This window comes from Dreissena polymorpha, chromosome 3 (assembly GCF_020536995.1).
Source record: "Dreissena polymorpha isolate Duluth1 chromosome 3, UMN_Dpol_1.0, whole genome shotgun sequence".
Lineage (NCBI taxonomy): Eukaryota > Metazoa > Mollusca > Bivalvia > Myida > Dreissenidae > Dreissena > Dreissena polymorpha.
Genome location: NC_068357.1, coordinates 57,008,581 through 57,028,974, shown reverse-complemented (window position 1 = coordinate 57,028,974; position 20,394 = coordinate 57,008,581). Strand labels below are relative to the sequence as shown.

Here is a 20,394-nt window from a genome sequence, read left to right as displayed (position 1 = left end):
ATATAAGAATGCATCATGTTATATCATCCATAATTTTTTATTTAAACATTCAAAGAACACATAACACAGTACATATATAAAAAGGTATGTGGTATTGTAAGGAGATACAAAACACTTCACATCATTTATTTGCATATAAAATAATAGTTACAAAATAAGTAGTACTAAAACACTGTCATCAACCTACAGTACACGAATATTTACGTATATGAAATTACAAAGTGGTGTTATTTTATTACCTTTTACAAAATTAACAATGCTGGTTTTGTACTAGCCATAAGACATTTATCATGGATTAACAAGTAACAACCAATTTATTAATTACACAATACAAAGGAAATCATATTAATTGCATTATGCATTTTCTAAACAAGCTATTTGCTACTGTTTAGAATTACACTATCTTACAAAAAATTATCACATCAGGTACTTAGTGCTTTTAAATACTTGTGGTAAGTTTTGTATTACTAGTTTGACATTTATTGGGAGACACCTGTCGATATACAGACTAAATTTGCATGGGAACTTTTATATTTTTACAGCATAATTTCCTTCAGATTGTTAATTTAACAACCCTTTGACATTGTTTGCACATCAGATCTTATTATATCATAGCTGATTTTTGTTTATAGATAGACAGATATAGACTTTTCAAAGTTCTATAAAAGTCCACACATGTTCCATCCAAGTAAACCAACAGAACCAATAAAGATCACCACAGATAATAACTGTGTGTATAGCTTGGAAACTTTGATAGTTCAGGAATCCCTCCTTTGTTGATTTCTGTAAACCAAAACTGTCAGTTTTGCTGGATAGAATGGCTTGTGTGATGCCCAGCTCTTGCCTTGGCAGAACAGCCTTTTAAGACGGAAAACCAACAAATATCTTAAAATCTTATCAATAATGCAGACAATTTATAAATGTCTTGCTTTTTGCTGACTTCGAATCTGGAAGATTTTTTACGTAAGATTGTGGTACGAAAATCTAAAGGTATCGGATTTTGTGGTTTTATGTCTAAACTCATTATATTTATAGTGATATGTAACCTTTCGGGGATATCGGTAAAGTGCGAGCAGACGAGGTGTAAATAAGTTAAAAATAAAAGCTAAAAGACTAAAAAGTTAGATCGGAATATCTTTAAATTTTGTGAATAAATGTGTTTCTAATGGATAACAACGACAACTTACCAGAATATTGCTCATGATCACACGTACAACTTCTTTTTGAGAGCGAATGGAAAATGCGTCACGCATTCTGACAAATAAACAGTAGGGTGTCGTTATTGAAATACCGCGATAATACTGGAAGAATAGAGATGCCAACTTTAATGTTTAAAACAAATATTTTTTTAACAAGCGTTTGTGATTTGTCAGGATAATAATAACAATAAAAAAATCGAAAAGATCAAAGCAAATAAATTCGACAGAAATCTGAGATTCGGCAATTTATTTAAGACGGGTTATGATCACGTAAATTGAGTTTGGTAAAGACTGTCACTATATGTAGTGAACCAGTCTTCGGCTTATACCCACTGAAGAAGAGTATTCAGGGGAGATAATTGAGTAATGACTTAACTCTGGAACGGTTGCGAAAAAAAAATAATGCGAGAATATTTAGTGCGATTCGCTACACAATTATGATGTCATTGATATATTTTTTTCTGGGGTATGTATTTACATGTGAATAAGCATATGTCAAAGTTTTTTTTTATTTGTTCAAGGTCATAAATAGCATCGCGAAAATATATGTCGCGTGGCAAATTTTTTTTAAGACGCATCCATATGTGGTATTCTTATGTAATTTTATGTCCAAATTTACATATGTATGAACGGTCAACGCCCGCTTCGCGGGCTTTTGCCCGTATAAGGAAAATGGTAGTTATTAGCGCCCATTGTTTATCCGCTATATAGTTATACTCGATATTGCAAAAATGTCAAAACTATAACATCGCTTTCTTTGTTTCTAAAAGCTCCCCATTATGTATTGGCAAGTATTTTAATGGCAGGATATGATGGAAACGACTGATATCATTGACGTTGACGGCATGATTTAGCGCAAGTTTAAACTGGCCCTTACGAATATTCCGTTGACATCCGAAGCTCGTTCTAAATTTTGATTAAAATGTCATGGACTTTTGATACGGATTGTTTAAAACACCTTTATAATTATGTTCATTTGTAGGTCGCAAAAAATCTACAATAAAACAATCGACAAATGCTAAATGCTTTAAGATAGTGGATGTTATAGGTTGAGGTGCGACTTTGGCTGTTTGATAATTGAGCGTTCATATTGTTTTTTGATAAAAACAACAAATTGATAATTAAGTTTGTATTTATATAATTTTCTGTTCGAACTCAATCGTGCAGCATAACGATAATCGTGAATACCGCCACTACCTTAATCAATGAGATATGCAATTAATAAGAATGGTTTGATATGTTACTTGTACTGTTATTACATATGTACACTAAAGTGAAACAATAAATCAAAATATTACATATTTACCTAAGACTGAACATAGTTTGTTATGTTTCATGTTATTGCTGTAATGAAATAGTCAACATAAGTTAGATTGAAAGAATAACTAACCAGGGGAGCTCGAACCCCTGAACAATGGTTTAAGAGCCGTACCTCGATTGACCCAACCACAAAAGGGTGGCGTAAATGCAATGCCGTTGTAAATATATAAACTAGAAATTGCGCGGCAAAGGCCGACGCGTATCCCCAAGCCGCATGTTTGACACAGGGGCGTCCCAGGGTTGGCAATGGGGCCATGCATAGTTGAGATTGACTGTATTGTCTTAAGAGATGGTCAGTATCAATTTGAAGTGAATCGGTGTAAAAATGAAGCAGTTAATGTAAAATAACCTAAAAAAATGAGTGAAAATCTTTGACCCGGCCCCACCCCAACCCCCATATCTTTTGACCCAGGGGACAGATCAAAATTCCAAATAGTGTACTTCGCACATATGCTCATAGCTACCATGTGTGTAAGTTTAAAGATTCTAGTGCTAATAGTGTAGGATGAGATAGTGACCAGGACGGACGAACGGACAGACGGCGGAGAAAACCACATAATCCCCACTTTTTCTCCGAAAAGCGTGGGGATAATACTTTTCGATTTTTGAAATGATTGGTTTTGGGAACACTTTGAAAGCTTGACATCGGAACCAAAAGCAGTGTTGCAGGATCTCAACATGCAGGCACGTGACGAGGGTATGTACACGTGTAATGGGTGGTTCCCAGGAGAGGGATGCATACAGAAATCATTCTACCTTTCATATGGTAGGTACGACGCACACTAACACGTTATATAAGCGTTTCTAGGCTTCATTTTAGCATAGTTATCGCTAAGCAGTTAACGGATAGACGTTTCATATACTGTTATAAAAGCTTTGAATGGATTAACATTTTCAATCAAACAATTTTAACAAACTGACGCAGGATAAGATCGTATCACTAGTGTGAATTCCGTGATAGGCCAGAGGTTACAGAATAACGATATAAAGAGTCTTTATTACATTGATTTTACAAACTTCGCAAACAATAATTATAATTGTTTGGTTATCCCAGTAGTCACACCTTTAAATATGCTTCTATTATTTAAAGATGTGAACTATATTTCTAAAAACACTCACACAGACACCCCACACAGCATTTTCCAAATGTACTTTCATTTCGCCTCCGAGATAAGAACATGTTAACCGCTAAATTGGCAAATTGGCATACTCAGGCCTCTTTTTCGATCTATTGAACTCATTAATACAAAAATGTATAATTAATAACACTATTAACACGCAACTATAATGTTTTTTGGCGATTGTTTTGTAAAAATAAATAATTTGTTGACAGTATGCCCGCGGAACCATTTCCTATGTGACGTCAGCATGTGCGTGCCAATCCGAAAGTTGTGTGACGGAATACGTGACTGCAAGGATGGCTCAGATGAACGCAAGAGCCGTAAGTTAAATTCTTGATTATGTTGTTTGTGTTTCAACCATAACACATTAACTTATTTTGCACTTTTTGTGTTTTCGTCTGGTAATTATATTATGTACCGGGAACACTGACTGCCATTCAATTGCGCAATTTCACATTTAATGGAATTTTATTTTGCAACAACGGTACAGTGAATTTATCAAAATTTTTAATAATTGTATGTTATACTAAAAATAATATGTTCATTCGCGGATTTTTGTTATTGATGTGGCCGACGAAAACAATATTGCCAAAGTTATTTAAATGGCAAAATCATGCTTTTGGAATTGCAAAGTAGTTAGTATTATCAAAGCGCCATGTCGTCTTAGAACTTACATATAGGCGTTTTCTTTATTGCAAAAAAAAAGAATAATAATTAATGGAATTATTTTTGTTATGTTGCAGATAAATACGGGGACAAAATGCAAAATTGATAACGTTTGAATTTCCTGTTACCATGTTCTATAAATACTGTTTTGACATGAGTTTATCAAACGCCTGCATCATCGTTTCAATGAGCTATTTAGTAACAAGTGTTTCAAGCTGTTTTGGTACTTAACTCGATTTGTAAACCATGTGCCGCATGCTGACACAACATCGTTAAAACAAGTTGTTAATTGTTTGCATACTTGAGCAATCTCTAGGCCAAGTGTCCTTTCCACGAACAAGAGGTTGATGTTGAGCATACTTGAGAAATCTCTAGAGTCTTTTCCGTGAGAAATAATTGGGCCGTGCTCTGTGAAAATGGGGTTAAATGCATGCGCGTAAAGTGTCGTCCAAGATTAGCCTGTGCAGTCCGCACAGGCTAATCATGAACGAAACTTTCCGCCTAAACTGAATTTTGCTAAGAAGAGACTTTCTTGAAGAGAAAAATATCATAAAATGGGAAAGGGTCGTTCCCTGATTAGCCTGTGCGGACTGCACATGCTTATCTGGGACGACACTTAACGCACATGCATTAAACGCCCTTTTCACAGAGCACGACACATATTGTATTTTGCAGAGTGTGACCTAAAACAAGGACGAGTACAAAAATGTCTACAACAACTCGACATAAGGCCAAAACCATAACCACTACGACTCCAACTACGCGGTTTACTTCTTTTAGAACGACTAATACTACTCCAAAAACGGCATCTTCATCACGAACAAGGACTATAACAACTCCCATTACGATATCAACAACTCAAACCAAGACTGGTACGACTCAAATAACGAATAACTCAACCTCAAATACGACTTCTACAACCCAAAGAATTTAAACCACGACTCAGAATATTCCAAGAACGACTTCTTCGACTCAGACCAACGCTAGTGCGACTCCAAGAACGATTACGAACACTCAAACTCAAATTCAAAATACTACGACTCCTTCAAAAACTGCGACTACACAATCCACGACAACAAATACTGCAAGGACAACAACTGCGACCTCAACAACGACTTCCGTGACTCCAGCTACAACTAATTCGACTCCATCTAAGACGACTACGAATCGTAGTACAACATCAACAACTACTGCAACTCCAACCACGATTCCAGGTAATATTAGTTGGTAAATTATTTTTAGACAACGGGTTAGTCATCTGGTCCTACGAGATATTAGCATTTTAAGAACACTGCAAAATTTCCGGGAAAAAGGTTACCCAAATTTGTAAAAGTCGAAGCCACACGATTGTCTGTCATTTTCCTAATTAATGATTTTAATGAGAAAGTGTGTTTTTTTTTAATATACCTGATCCTTTAAACTACTGTAAATTATTATTCGGGCTAAATGTACCGGAAGTGGTTGGTAAAATAAAATTGTTTAAAAAAATGTCCAGAAATTAAAGACGACAGTATGGCAGAACTTGATGCAGAATTATTCTCTGCCGTCAGTTTGTCCTCCATGAGTGTCAGTAGAAACTCAATAGGTGCACAGAGTACATGGGTAGTTTGTTATAATCAATCATACATAGAATCAGTGGCAAGATGGTTTCCGGAAAGATTTTGCCAACCTTCAAGTCATTATAAAACGTTGAATGCCTTTCGCAGTTCATCACCGATTAAATGGGTGACGGAGATGCCTTAACGTTGCAACCAAAAATGGATTTTAGAAACAATTTTATCGAGCGTGTTACAGAAAACTCTTTTCCTAAGGGTGACAAATGCAAATGACCGTAAGAAAACATCAAGTCGTTAGTATGTTTAACCGATTTATGCCTAACGTGTAGAAAAAAGGCCTTGGCATACAGCGTAGACCCAGATGAGACGCCTCATGATGCGGCGTCTCATCAGGGTCTGAGCTGTTTGCTTAAAGGAATTTTGTAAGAAATATTTTAAATATAGAAATAAATATACTAAACATCCCTAATTTTGAAAATAAATTGATCGAATTGAGAAGGATGGGAGAGTCCACTAGGCATAAATGGGTTATTGACATCAATCTGCAATACGATTCTCAGAGAATTATATTTTTAATGATGTGGTTCTCAAATTTAAAACGAGGCAAATGACTCGTCGTTTCTAAGCTGGACTACGATGCTGACATCGTCAGTGTGTTTATGTTTATTATGATTAAAATAATATTTCCCTACTTCGTTTCACCCATCATTCATTAGCACAATAATATAACATGAGAGGCTTTACTTTCAAGCTTAGTCTCAGCTGTGTTTTGTTTACTTGTTCCCATTTCTCGATCCCAATCTAAAACGGACCTCTCACTAGTTTTAGTATGGTAACTTCTGGTATATCCACATATACTTTACACAAAACATCTAGATAATACGATCCGCGTTCTGAGAAAACTGGGCTTAATGCATGTGCGTAAAGTGTCGTCCCAGACTAGCCTGAGCGGACTGCACAGGCTAATAAGGGACGACACTTTCCGCTGTTCTGGTATTTTTCAAGGAAGTCCCTTTTTACCGAAAATCCAATTTACGCACAAGCATTTCTCAGAACAAGGCTCATACGTATGTTATTGTCCATCAAGGCTGTCCCGCGGGTAATTTTAAGTTTAAAAACGGCGACTGAATACTCCAATAACAAGTGTGCGACTCCAATCCCGACTGCTTACCTGACAATGAGGACGAGCTCAATTTTCCCGGTAAGTATCTTACCATCATTAATAACATGAATGCGTAATTATATAATTGGATTTCAATACGTCTAATAACGTCATTGACGTTTTAGACGTCGTTTAACGTCCATGTGTATGTTATGGGTTAAGGTATACTTATCCAGAACGTAAGGTAATAATTTCATAAGATAGTACTATGTAAGTGTTTACTAACAATAGTACTACAACTTCCTTGTGTTATACTTCAACTATTCCTATTGGATAATCCACCCAAATGACATGTTTTGCTTTTAGAACCAACCCTGATTGCAAATATAACGTCAATATTCATGATCGGTATCAATTTTTCATATACAACGTGTCCATTTAAATAATTCTTTGTTCTATTGCGTTCGACGAAAATGTAAGCAAAGCTAATGCTATTTTTATTTCACGTTTAATTCTTATTCAACGTCGTTGGACAATTATTATTATGTTAATACAAATTGAATAATACATAGTAGCTTGATACAGAGACGTTTATCCAATAATATACATAAATGTTTATTTGGTAGAAGTTCGATTCAAACTGTGTGAGCGTTTTTTTAGAGTTCCCCCATGTAGACAAAATACTGGTTCTTGTCCCAGGAAACGGGCTCGATAGACTTTCAAATAAGCTATAGGCTTTCTATGAAATCGAAATTAAACAAAAATATTTTAAAATAATAGTTCCTCATTGTGTACATTTATATTTTGAAATGTTAATACTTCTATGATAGCATTGCCCATATGATCGTATGATGCATGGCAACCTAAAGAAATACAGAGTTAAATGTATTACGTTTGTTTACTGGTAGTACACGTCTAACATGTTGCAAACACTATGATCATCCATACGAGAGTGCGTTCCAGTGGTGTTTTGATCTAAGGGAAATTAATGGGGTTCTTAATTTCAAAATATTGAAAATATTAAACATGTTTACATGACGTTAAAAGCGATTATTCTAAGGGAGATAAAGGCGATAATACAATATAAAACAAACTAAAATATATGGGTGAAGCCGTTTACTGTGACCATGACGAGATGTTTACAACCGGCACGTTTATAAATAGATAATGCATTTGGTCTATGCTCTGTGAAAATGGGGTTTAATGCATGTTCGTAAAGCGCCGATCTAGTGCAGTCCGCACAGGCTAATAAGGGACATTTTCCGCCTCTTCTTAGCAAAAATCAGTTTGGTGGAAAGTGTCGTCAATGATTAACCAATGCATACTACACAGGCTAATCTGGGACGACACTTTGCGCATATGCATAAAATCTATTTTCACAGAGTGCGGAAACCATACCGACGCATTAACATGCCTATTAGGTTGCGGGAGGGGGGGGGGAATAATCTCAGTATCGGTTATGTGAATCATTAATCATGTGGGTCATGCATTGGTTCATAATTAATTGAATACTTATAGCACGTGGTAGAATAGTTTATTAGTTCCAGAGCTATTTGTTTTGCAAAAGGTCAACTTTATGCAACAAATATTTCAATTTAAATATTTAATGTAACTTTTGCGGCGTGTTTAGGTGCACCCTGTTCAGAGGGCTTCAAACGATGCGCTGATGGCATTTGTTACCCCGCCGACAAAATATGCGACAGAGTGTTGTAAGGTTCCAGCTGTGACGATAAGCAAAATGTTTGTAAAAGTGAATTTGTGATTAGTTGTTTGCAACTTACTTAAACATATGTGTATGGTTGATGTCCACTCATAGAATCAATCATGTTCAACGTTATGAATAAAAGGTTTTTATTTTCTTGACCTGTTACAAAAATACGCTTGCTATAATCATACATTAAATAATGGAAAATAAAACGTAGCAAATAACGATTAAGAAGCATGGAAAAGGGGTTCGTTTTTTAATTCCCTTTCAAACTAACATAACGATTAAAGGGAGATAATACGATTTTGTCAAATATTTATGAATTTTTATAAAATGTGTAAACAACTTATTATACATATATTTTAATATAAATTAAATAAAAGTTAAGAAGAACATGTGTCGAAAAATGCGAAATAAGCCAGATATTTAATTCTGAAATCGAAATTGTCTGTACAGTCTAATTCGCCAGCATGTATATTATGCATATGCGATGTGAATCTAAATTTAGTTTTAAGGATCATTTTAATTTCCTGCAACAATATATTCATACGAAACACGAACACTTACTCCATTCATAATAAAAAGACGAATGCTTCGGTTATTGTAGGAAGATATGTACCAAATGTCTTCGCACAATCGGCTCGGGGCCCTAATATGTCTTTGCTGCATTTTATCAAATTCGTTTTCGATGTATATTTTTTCTTGCCTATTTTTTGTTATTGTAATATATTTTTATCAATAAATTTCATTTTAACACATATACAAATCGTATATTCTCCCTTTAAGGCAATATTACTACAAACAAATATGGCACATTTAAGTTACGACTATGGAGAGAATTTACTGCACACTGACAGTCGGGAGATTCTTAGAATATGTACCAACGTAAATGTTCAGATCATACATGTACATACACATTTTAGAATAGCGTTTACGTGTATTTTTAAGATTTGTCGGAGTTTATTTTAGTTTGAATTTGCAAATTTTTGGTTGCGTTATTATATCAGACAAATATAATATTGATTGATCATTTTTAACATGGTCAACGTCATGGAGCTTTTTGGAGCCGAATTACGGTGTATGTAAATAATCAACATGTAGTACCAGGTCCAAGTTGTCTACATATATACGCATTTTTTATGTTCTATCCAGTCATAGTAGTCAATTTTTGATGAAGAGTACGAGCTTTTTTTGTCGCCACACTCTGCTTTTTTATTTGTGTATACGACACAGATTGTAAACGAGCCATTCTTTCTTTAAAGCCTCTGACCTTGAAATGAAATACATATGTTAATCAAAACATACAGGTGCAATTTGAAAGTGTGCAATATTGCCATTAAATCTATAGCCAAGTTAGCGAGTAATTTATTATTTTTTTAACAGTACCGCTTTTAAAACCGAAAGAAGGATTTCTGTTCGTGTGCGTCCATTTCGACAAAGGCGATTTTTTTTTAAGTTTAAAAGCGCAAAAAAGACGGATTTCTATCTTGTAACCACCAGATTTATTCTATTTGGCATAGATAAAATATGTTTCTTATTTATACTTAAATTTACTATGCCAAATAAGTTGTGTGGATTTAAAGCGTTATGATAAGTGTGGTATAATTTTATTGGTAATTCAGGAGATTAACATTATGGCCGAGGTAGTGTAGTGGATATGGTATCCGCCTATCGATCGGAAGGTCACGGGGGTGATCTCCATTGTGGGAGCGTACTTAAGATTTCCACCATAGACACCAAGTACTGGTTTTAGTCCTAGGAAACGGACTCGAGCGCGTTTCAAATAAGCCTTCGGCTTTTTATGCAATCGAGCTTAAATAATTAGATTTAAACTAACATTATTGTCACGTTATCGTATTTACCACTGTATTGGTTTGCCGTATATGTTTTGCTACTCACAAAGAGTGCTGACCAACGAGCCGGGTTCACGTGATAACTGCGGCCGGGCAAGCCAGCCTTTTGATTCCATGGTAAAATATTTCCTGAAAATGTTATATCATGGTCGTCTCCCCCGTCAGGACGATATTAGGAAATATATGAGCCGTGCTCTGTGAACGTGGGGTTTAATGCTTGTGCGTAAAGGTAGTCCCAGGTTAGCCTGTGATCCCAGAGCGCGACACATATATTTATGAAGGTCTTGGTCGCTGCTCACAATGCTTTGATAGGCAAGCTTGCCCGAGCATTGGCATTCCTCGTTTACCATAAACGGATGGTACCATTTCCAGTCCTAATGTTTCAAACCGAAATTCCGTACGTGTTGTGGGCACACGTATGACAATAAATGGTTTTCATCGTCTGATCGATTTTCGGCACAACATATTTTCGAAGATTAGACCTTGGCATATTGTGTTCAAATTCATGAGATCGTTCAGACTAAGTGTCATCGGAATAAGTTTTAAAAATTAGGCGGTTAAAGTGAACAATTTTACCAGGTTTCATCAAGTTTTAGTTATAAATGTGGCTTGGTGACAACTACATTCAAACAACCTACATGTACATACACACTATGTGGTGCTTTTCTTCAAATATTTATTATTTAATCAATTTTTCCCAAGAATTTAAACTAGTGCATAAAATACAGATTTTATGCTGCTTATTGCAATGTGAAATGTATCAGAGTTACTTGATAAAATACTCCTTTATTCTTGGCAAAATAATCGATGTGTAACGCATTCATTCACATCGCGATGCTGCCCGCAATGTGAACGTGAAATTTTGTCACCTTCTTCAGACGTATTCAATGATTTAATCTTAGCTCTTAAGATATCGTGACAAACTGCAAGAAAAACTGTAATTTATACACGAAAGATTTTTGAAAATGCATTTCAATAACTTGAGATATTTGCAATTATAAAGTTATTAAAGTGATATTATTGGCATTTTTCACTGTTGAATAGAGCTGAAAAGAATTAACAGGTCAAAAAAGTAAGTTAAAATGTGGTTACTGACCAATTATCTGCAACTCATCTTGCGAACAGTTGTTTATAAAAATATATTTCATATTTGATTTTTTACGTGACTCACCCAGTCCTGTAAGCCGAAATGATCCGTAAAAGAAAATTGTGTCTTTGTGTCGTATAAACGAATCTGCACTAAAACTATATTAAGGTTCACATATTGTACATGCGGGATCAGTTGTCAAACGAAAATACGGTTGATATTCAAATGCATTATTATTGTCTTTCCGGGTTATTGTTTTTTTATATGTAGATGCTGCATTAAAGTCTCTATAACGCGCAAAATCGACGAAAATTTCGTTAAGTATTTCGTAAAATTAAGTTAACACCTTTAAAATCATTGTTCCTTGTAGCAATAGCCAAAATTTCAACGCTAGATGTGGTATGATTGCATAGATTGTTGTAGATACAAAATGCTCGTTTTTATTTATTTGTGGCCACAATAAATTCCCTCTTTGAAAAACAATCTCTTCCCTGAATAGGGAAACAGGTTATTCTGCACTAACACTTTACGCCAATGCATCAAGTCCGGATTTCCAAGAGAGCGACTTATGTTATTAGTTATGACAATCGTGGTTCCCGTGACCTTGTGGTTAATTACATGTCTTCTCTGGGATAAGCAATTTGACAACAATATCAAAAAACAAAATGGGGCACAACACTAGTGTAGGGATTGGCTTGTTATTGTGAGGCACTTAAATCACGAAGTCAGTGTCAAGAACGCTCTTCTGTAAACAAACGTGGACGACTACAGCTACGCTGGCCACATGAGACGTAAGACCACTGTTAACGAAGCTCATCAGTATTACTGCTCTTTTCTTGTTTGTGTTTAAAACTGGTGTTTTGTTTTTAGAACTTACAATAGTTATTATTTAGCAAATTTAAAGAAATGCACCTTTAAGTAGGAACTACAATTCAAAATGAGTTATGAGGTTTATTTGAAGAACATTCGTAACACATAACACACGAATTCTTACGGTTGATGTACGTTCGACCTTGGTGGACGGTTTGTGTCTATGATTACGTTGTTTGTGTGTTGTTTCATTATTTGCGACTCAACGACTGTTGATAGGGGTGGGTGTGTTCAGATGATGAAATACAGCTTTCGAGCTGTGTTTCATGTCTGTGAACGCATATCGGGCAGCTGGGTCCGTGTATACACCGACCTTTCCATTTTCATTTTTCATACGACACAACGAAAAACAAGAATCGACGTGCATTAATTCATATTCCGATTTTCTTATAACCGAAAAAAAAACAACAAAAAAACAAAGTTGAGTTCTTTATTTCGTTGTTCGGTGTACTAATAACAAAAAACAAAACACAAATCTTATTTCCCTTTTCATATTTCGTTTCAATTTTAATTATACAAAAAACAATATATGAAAATTGAATTACGTTGCCTGTTTCCATTTACCGTTCTTGAATGATAAAACGGTATACGGAAAACGAGGGGCGCTCCGCTGTTACATTAAATTATGATACAAATGTACATGTCTGCTTTTGTTTAAAATCATTCGATTTGAGTACATGTTTAACATTCAGTTCGATAATCATGGCATAATAAATATCTTTTTTAAGCATACTTTTCTCTTAAAGAAATTAAAACAATTGAATTATTTACTACATTGTATTTTTATCTGTTTAATAAATGAAAAAAAGCCCCACATTATTGCTAAACATATAAATTCAATTAGTATGGTGAACAATTCCCCTGAGAGCATAGATTGCCTTGTGAAGCCCTGTCACGGCAAGTCGTTTTTTCCACTTTTCCAATGATTGTTTAAATGAACTGTATGTGTATCAAAGGAATAAAATAATAAATATTTCGACTATTGCATGCATGTACTTTAACAGATCACGCAAGCCAACGCTTGCTTGAAGGCGCGTTCCCCTTTCCTGCTCACGGCCACCACCACCTTGAAGAACTAATCAATAAAATTAGCTCTGAAACTCATATATATCCTTCAAACAATTTTTATTTATTTTCCTTTTGTTCTTTCTTTCAATATTGGCAGTACTAATACAACTTTAACATTCTATAATGAAAGGTGATGTTAAAAAATAAAACATAGGGGACATTTTATTCGCCGCCGCCGATTAATAGCTTCTTAAAAAAACATCATTCTGGTCTAAGGGGTAATAATATTGGACTCAGTGGAAGGGGTATTACAGCTCTTTGAATGTAAGGACCTCCCCCTGATTATCGGACTAATACGAGTTTGCTTTGTAAAATTAGTTCTGAATTTGCATATAGTATAAGGGCGAAGAAAAAGAAGTGTCATAAGAGGCTAATTATAAAATGTGAAAAGACTGCGAACGTGATGTTTTCGAGCTTCAGGATGTTACAGACCTTTACATATATCAATGTCGAGAGTATAAATACAGCTGTTTTTATAGTTTTTCGAAAAGTCTATTAAAAAAGGCTTCTTAAACCGGTAAGCTACACTACTTTTTTATTATTAAACGATTCAAACATAATTCACGGTCTTGACTCTACACTATAACAAGTTTGTTGTTAATTACAGATAAAATATACATATTTATTTATTCAAGTTGTACAGCGCATACAATCAATTGCTTTGTCTTTTCTGTTATAATTTTATATATTTTATATTGACTGTGCTTCGAAATGAAAACACCGAAATCTGGTAACCCAAGTTATAAAAAACAGCAAAACTGAGTTTTACGATAACTTTAAGGCGGTTCGTTTACACACGTTATATCAACATTTATATGAAATTGATTAAAGTTCTTGCAACTTATTGATAAATTATGTTTGACAATTATATTACTATTTGAAGAAATAATTTTCGAAATCGTTTTTATTTGTCAAAAACAAACTGTTTGAGTTTCTGATGTGTATAAATCAAACCTCTAGGACGTAAGCGTGCCAATCGTGATACAACGACTATCTCCGGAAATCTCCGAACGATTGTTGCAATGAAGCGTATGCTGATCCAAAGTCTTAAACCTGCGTGAACGATGTAAGCAGCGTCATGTATTGCCTTGTTATGAACGATGTAAGCAGCGTGCTGTATTACCTTGTTTATGAACGATGTAAGCAGCGTCATGTCTTGCCTTGTTATGAACGATGTAAGCAGCGTGCTGTATTGCCTTGCATCAGAACAATGTAAGCTCGCTTGTTTAATTATATTGTCTCAGACCGATGAAAAAACAAAGTGTTTCATTGCCTTGTCATAGAGCGACAAAGAATAGTTTATTTGTTTTCGTCACGATAGCTCGGAAATAATTCATTTTTTTTTAGATTTATGAATAGTTTCCCTATGTTTGATATTATTTTGTTCGTTCCTCTTTTTAACTGTTTAGAAGTTTTACAATCAAAAGGCATACAGTGTCTCTCCAGTTTCAACGTCGGATTTCATCGCTAGAATGCTGCGTCTTCTACTGCCATACGTCGTTGCAATAATTCTGTTTGCCGGACTCACTCACGGTATTTTTGTGTTGTAATAGTTCCCATACACTGTTCGCAGATATCAGTTCATGCATTTTGTTTCCTCGTTTCATTTTCTGATTCAATTATATTGTTTATTAACTTAGTTTTTTTATTTGCGGATAGGACAAGCGAATGACCATCATATAACAATTAATGTTTTCAAAATTAAAACATATGTAACCGTCGTTTATTAGTCAATATACATGGATTTGCTGTTCTTATTGCGAACGAATACAACTGCTAGGGCTTTGACACGATTTTAGTATTTATATTTGAGCAATTGAATGGTTGCAACATCTTCTATATTTCTATATTTAAAAACTTTTATTTGCGCTGCATATGACTCATTTAAGAATTGGTGTGTGTGTGTGCTCTTTCTTTATATAGTTGGTCAGTGAATGCAGGAAGATCATACATACCATGTTTAAATATGTTGTTTGAACTTAATACTGTTTATCAAACTGTCTTATTTTATACAGGGGGAGGTAATAAACAACTGAAAAAAACAAACAAACGAATTAGTGGAAATTTAGGAGAACGGGGACCTACACAATATAACGTGGATTCAAGTATAATTCTCGCGGGTTTGTGAGTTGAAAAGCAGCAAATAACTGTTAAACATAACGAGTCGTCCAAAGAAAAAATGCAGAATGACATCTTCAACTGAGATAAGCAAGTAAATAAAAACCCTTAATCCCAAAGAGTTAATGATAAAGGCCTTCCTCATAAATAAAGCTAATAATGTATGTAACTCATCGTATTCGTTTGAATTTTCAGGGCGCAGGCGTAGGACCATTACTGTTATGCCAACAGTGGCGTAGGACCATTACTGTTATGCCAACAGTGCCAACAGTTCCGTCAATTGGTGAGGTCGCACAGCTGTTTTATTGATTTTGAATTCTTAAAATTAATGACGTTTTCTATTCTGTTTATCTATAAATATATTTTACTGTAAAGCGCTCGTAAGTATTCTTCATTTAAGAACTTATAGGTTAAAAATATTCAAGTTTTTCGAGATTGGAATTTAATAGGAATCTCAACAAACAAAATAATTATGTAGATACGTTTACTTGCTTCACTGGTGTTTGTGTCGATTGTTAAACATGTATTTGCTATTATCCCTAGTGAATTAAACTCCATATAATGCCGCCATTAAAACAGCCCTTTGTTTATGCACACTGTTAGATGCGTGCCCTGGTCGGCCCCCGTGTCTACCCCAGCCGTCCATCGACTGTGAGACGACTTACCAGTACGATAAAGTGAATGGAACTCAGTGTCTGTACGGCTGCATGCACTGGTGTTGCTCCACCGTGAAGGCACTTCTTCCCAAGTGTCCCAAGACCAGAGTTTACTTATATCGCCAACTTCACCATTCAAGTGCGAGAATGCCCTGTGTACTGTGCATGCGTTCCGGACTGTACTAGATTAACATGCTGAACGGAAACAAAAATGACACAAATTTCAGACCAAATACATTTTAGTTATTTTGGTTTCTTAATTATCTAATTATTTTTATGAAGATGAAATGCGCGAGTTAATTGTAAATGTTATATCACTAGTATGGAAAAATTACAATTCATGCATGCACGAAGGGGAGAAAACTTACTTGATCAGTCGAAGAGAAAGTTTAGTTAAAAACATTGTTGTTTTGTTGTTGTTGTCTTGAACTTTTTAAGAACAACGCAGAGCGTGTGGTAAATGTTAAAGGGACTGTCCAATGGATTATGGTCTGAACAAAATATAAAATTATTGTTTTAGATATTTAAAACGATTATCGCCTTTGATTTAAGGATATAAAAAATCAAAGCAGACTAAAGGAAGTATAACACAAACCAACACATAAGCCCAAGCGGATGGGAATTCCATATTATATTTCAAAAACGCCGCTCGACGTTTTTGACCTTAAAATAAATGTAGCTGAAAATCAGCTGACAAGTCACGTGGTACATGGTACTGTCATTTATTTTTGGCATAGAAATTACATTATTTCTAAAGAAAGAGATTTAGCTTGTTGAGCAAATAATTGACTTTCATTGAATATTTTTGATAAACCAATAAAATATGCTTCATATTTAAATCAATTTTTATTGAAAAATCACTTTTCACAAATACGAATATGCGGTCGAAAAGAATTCAAGATGGTTCGGACAAAAACAAGTGCTAGCGCTAAGACTAAAAAAAAACAAGAGATGCAAGGTACAGGCGTAATCAAAGGGAAAGGATAATAGACATTGGTATTCAGTGTGATCGATGGAGAAGAGTTAAAGAAGCTACTGGGATTGAAAAGGACGAGAAAATGATGGAAATATTGATCGATGCGTAAGTCTTCTTCATTTTCAGTCTGTGTTTCATAGCTACTTTTCTATAAATTCCCGTAATTATTTTGCTATATAATGAGCACGATTTGACTTACACACACACAAACCCTTATAAGTATAAAAGATTTGTTTTAGAAATGTACAATGCTTTTAAATTTCAGAACTACTTCTGAACTAGAGAGCTTCAACAATCATCTTTTGATACGCTCCAAACCAAAGCGAAATGCTTTCAGGTAAATAAAAAGTTAAATGTTTAAAAAATACACTTGTTAAAGTGTTTCTTTTTTTTTATGAACACATGCTCATTCATTGAACAAAGGAATTTATGCTCTTTCTTTTTGAGAATTTACATTTTAATAGTGTAAAAATGATGTACCCTTTGTGACAAGTCTAGTAATAAACTGCCTGAATGACTAAAATATGAATATTTTTTAGCTCGGCTGTTTTCGGAGAAAACCCGAGGTATTGTCATAGCCAGCTCGTCGTTGTTGTGTCCTCAGCCAGCTGCTCGTTGTCGTGTTGTCCGCCGGCGTCGTGCTAAAACTTTTACATTTTGCTCTACAATCAAAATTCCACCTACAACTTTAAAACTTCAAATGTGGATTCACCTTGATGAGTTCTACACGCCACACCCATTTTTTGGTCACTAGGTCAAAGGTCAAAGTCCCTGTGACCTCTAAAAAAAAATTATGACAAGCTTTTGAAGCCTAGCGTGGCACCCGTAACGCGGTGCTCTTGTTTTATCATGTGATAGTAAAATTATTTATGAACAGTATTTTTGTTCACAGGATGTTTAAACAACTAGTAGTTAATCAAGAAATGAATTCTGATTATGAATATGTCAAGTCATTGATGTTGAATTAGTTCATATCTAGTGTAACATCATCAAAGTCCTAAAGGCAGAATTTCACATGAGTTGCATGATATTTTCTGAGTTTCATTTCTAAAATTATTTTTTTCAGCTATGCAGGTGTCAGTTAGCAGCAATAGATTATTCAAAACACTTGAATCGTCCTGTTTTGTTGGACAAAGAAGGAAATGAGAGGTATTTATATTATTGTTTTCGCCCTGTATGTTGGTTTGTTTGTTTGTGTGTTTGTTTGCGTCAAACTTTAACATTTTGCCATAACTTTTGCAATATTGAAGATAGTAACTTCATATTTGGCGTGCATGTGTATCTCATGGAGCTGCACATTTTGAGTGGTGAAAGGTCAAGATAATCCTTCAAGGTCAAGGTAAAAAAAAACAAATTCAAGAGAAGTAATAAGCTTTAAAGAGTTCATCTGAACCTACCAAATGATAAAATAAAATAAATCAAAGTGGCGCAGTAGGGGAGATAGTGTTTCTGACAAACACATTTCCTGTTTTTATTAAATTTTGAATTGTAAGGATCAATTTACAGATTTATGTTTACTTATTGAAAGTTTTTATTATTAACAATTAAATTGAATTTACAAACATGATGTATTTAAGCTCAAATTTGACACATTCATGTGATATGAATAACAAGTATACATTTTGCAAACAATGCTCCTGTCATAAAAGAACTACTGCAGCAAAGTATGCACTGAATCAGTAAATTTATATTATGGCATATATATTGTCTATAGATCTTTATTCTTTTGTTTTATTTTAGCAATTGTCATTTCATTTTTTCAAACATCATGTCAGTTATAAAACAATCTTTCAGGAGAAAAAAGGTGTACTCAAAAGCTGCTTGTAATTGGAGCACAAAGCCTGTGAAAAAAACATACCGGTACATAACCGGTTTGATCACTGAAGTTATAAATGAATTCACCATAGGCAAGAAAAGAATAAGTGGCAAATGTGAACAGCTGCCTGAAGACTCCAAAAGAATTAGGTCAACTATAGCCCCCGTCACCCCTCCACCTACATCAATACTTAGAGATCAGCATGTCTCTAGATTGAGAAAAGCGAAAAAATGAATTGTTGCCCAAGACGTGTTTGATATTCATTTGAAGTTGACGCAGAAGTTATCTTTGTTAGATAACTATTAAGTTTCACATCTTTAGTGTAAATATAATTTTAGAAGTGTTTTGAAAATGTACAATCTTACATTATGTTATAAATAATGAATGCTCTTGGTTGTACAATGCAATTACATTTTTTAGGAAGTTTTAATATTGAATTTAGCATAAAATATTTTTTTTATGTTATATTTTGTGCGTTTTTTATCAATACATTTTTATGCTTCCCCAAAATTTATTTTGGGGGGAGCATATAGTTGCCTCTTCGTCTGTCCGTCCATGTGTCCGTCTGTGCACAATTTTTGTCCAGGCTATTTCTCAGAAAGTAATGACCGGAATTCAATGAAACTTTATGGGAAGCTTCACTACCAAGAGGAGATGTGCATATTATCAGCCGGTTCTCTTCAGATGATTTTTTAACAGAGTTATGGCCCTTTGAAATTTTCCATTGTACATATAGTGCAATTCTTGTCCGGGCTATTTCTCAGCAACTTATTACAGTAATTCAATGAAACTTGATGGGAAGCTTCACTACCAACAGGAGATGTGCATATTATCAGCCAGTTCTGGTCGGATGATTTTTCACAGAGTTAGTGCAATTCTTGTCCGGGCTATTTCTCCCCAACTACTGACCGGAATTCAATGAAGCTTTAATCCATCCATCGTATAATTTTGTCCAAAGTTATGCCCCTTAAGACGTTTCCTTTTATCTGAATATATAGTACAATATTGTGAAAAAAAAACTTTTGGGGAGCATCACCAGTCTACACCGGTTTCTTGTTACACATGTAAAGAACACAATTTTTCTTACAAAATGTTTAGTTTTTTGTTTGATTATCGATATGTGTTTTTCATTGCCTTCTTTATTACCTGTTTTTAATAAACCATTGTAGTCAATGTCTCTAAGCCTTTTATAATTGACCTCGAGAGTAGTTTCCTCTTTAATTATCGATACTATGAATGTGATAGTGTATCCAGATATGCCTCAGTGTTCTATTTACACAT

At 34.6% G+C, this 20,394-nt stretch overlaps 1 protein-coding gene and 2 long non-coding RNA genes across 8 annotated transcripts in view; 2 read left to right on the top strand and 1 right to left on the bottom strand.

The window, feature by feature from the left end:
* LOC127874273 (G-protein coupled receptor 157-like) overlaps window positions 1-20,394 on the bottom strand; it is a 169,207-nt gene that overhangs the window by 134,536 nt on the left and 14,277 nt on the right. The gene's annotated exons all lie outside the window — the stretch shown is intronic.
* LOC127874289 (uncharacterized) lies at window positions 4,995-8,906 on the top strand. The gene is made up of 3 exons (XR_008046783.1): window positions 4,995-5,520; window positions 6,950-7,063; window positions 8,595-8,906. It is a non-coding gene; the product is annotated as an uncharacterized LOC127874289 (long non-coding RNA).
* On the top strand, window positions 17,231-20,290 carry LOC127874287 (uncharacterized). Its single transcript, XR_008046781.1, has 4 exons — window positions 17,231-17,402; window positions 17,563-17,634; window positions 18,364-18,446; window positions 19,092-20,290. It is a non-coding gene; the product is annotated as an uncharacterized LOC127874287 (long non-coding RNA).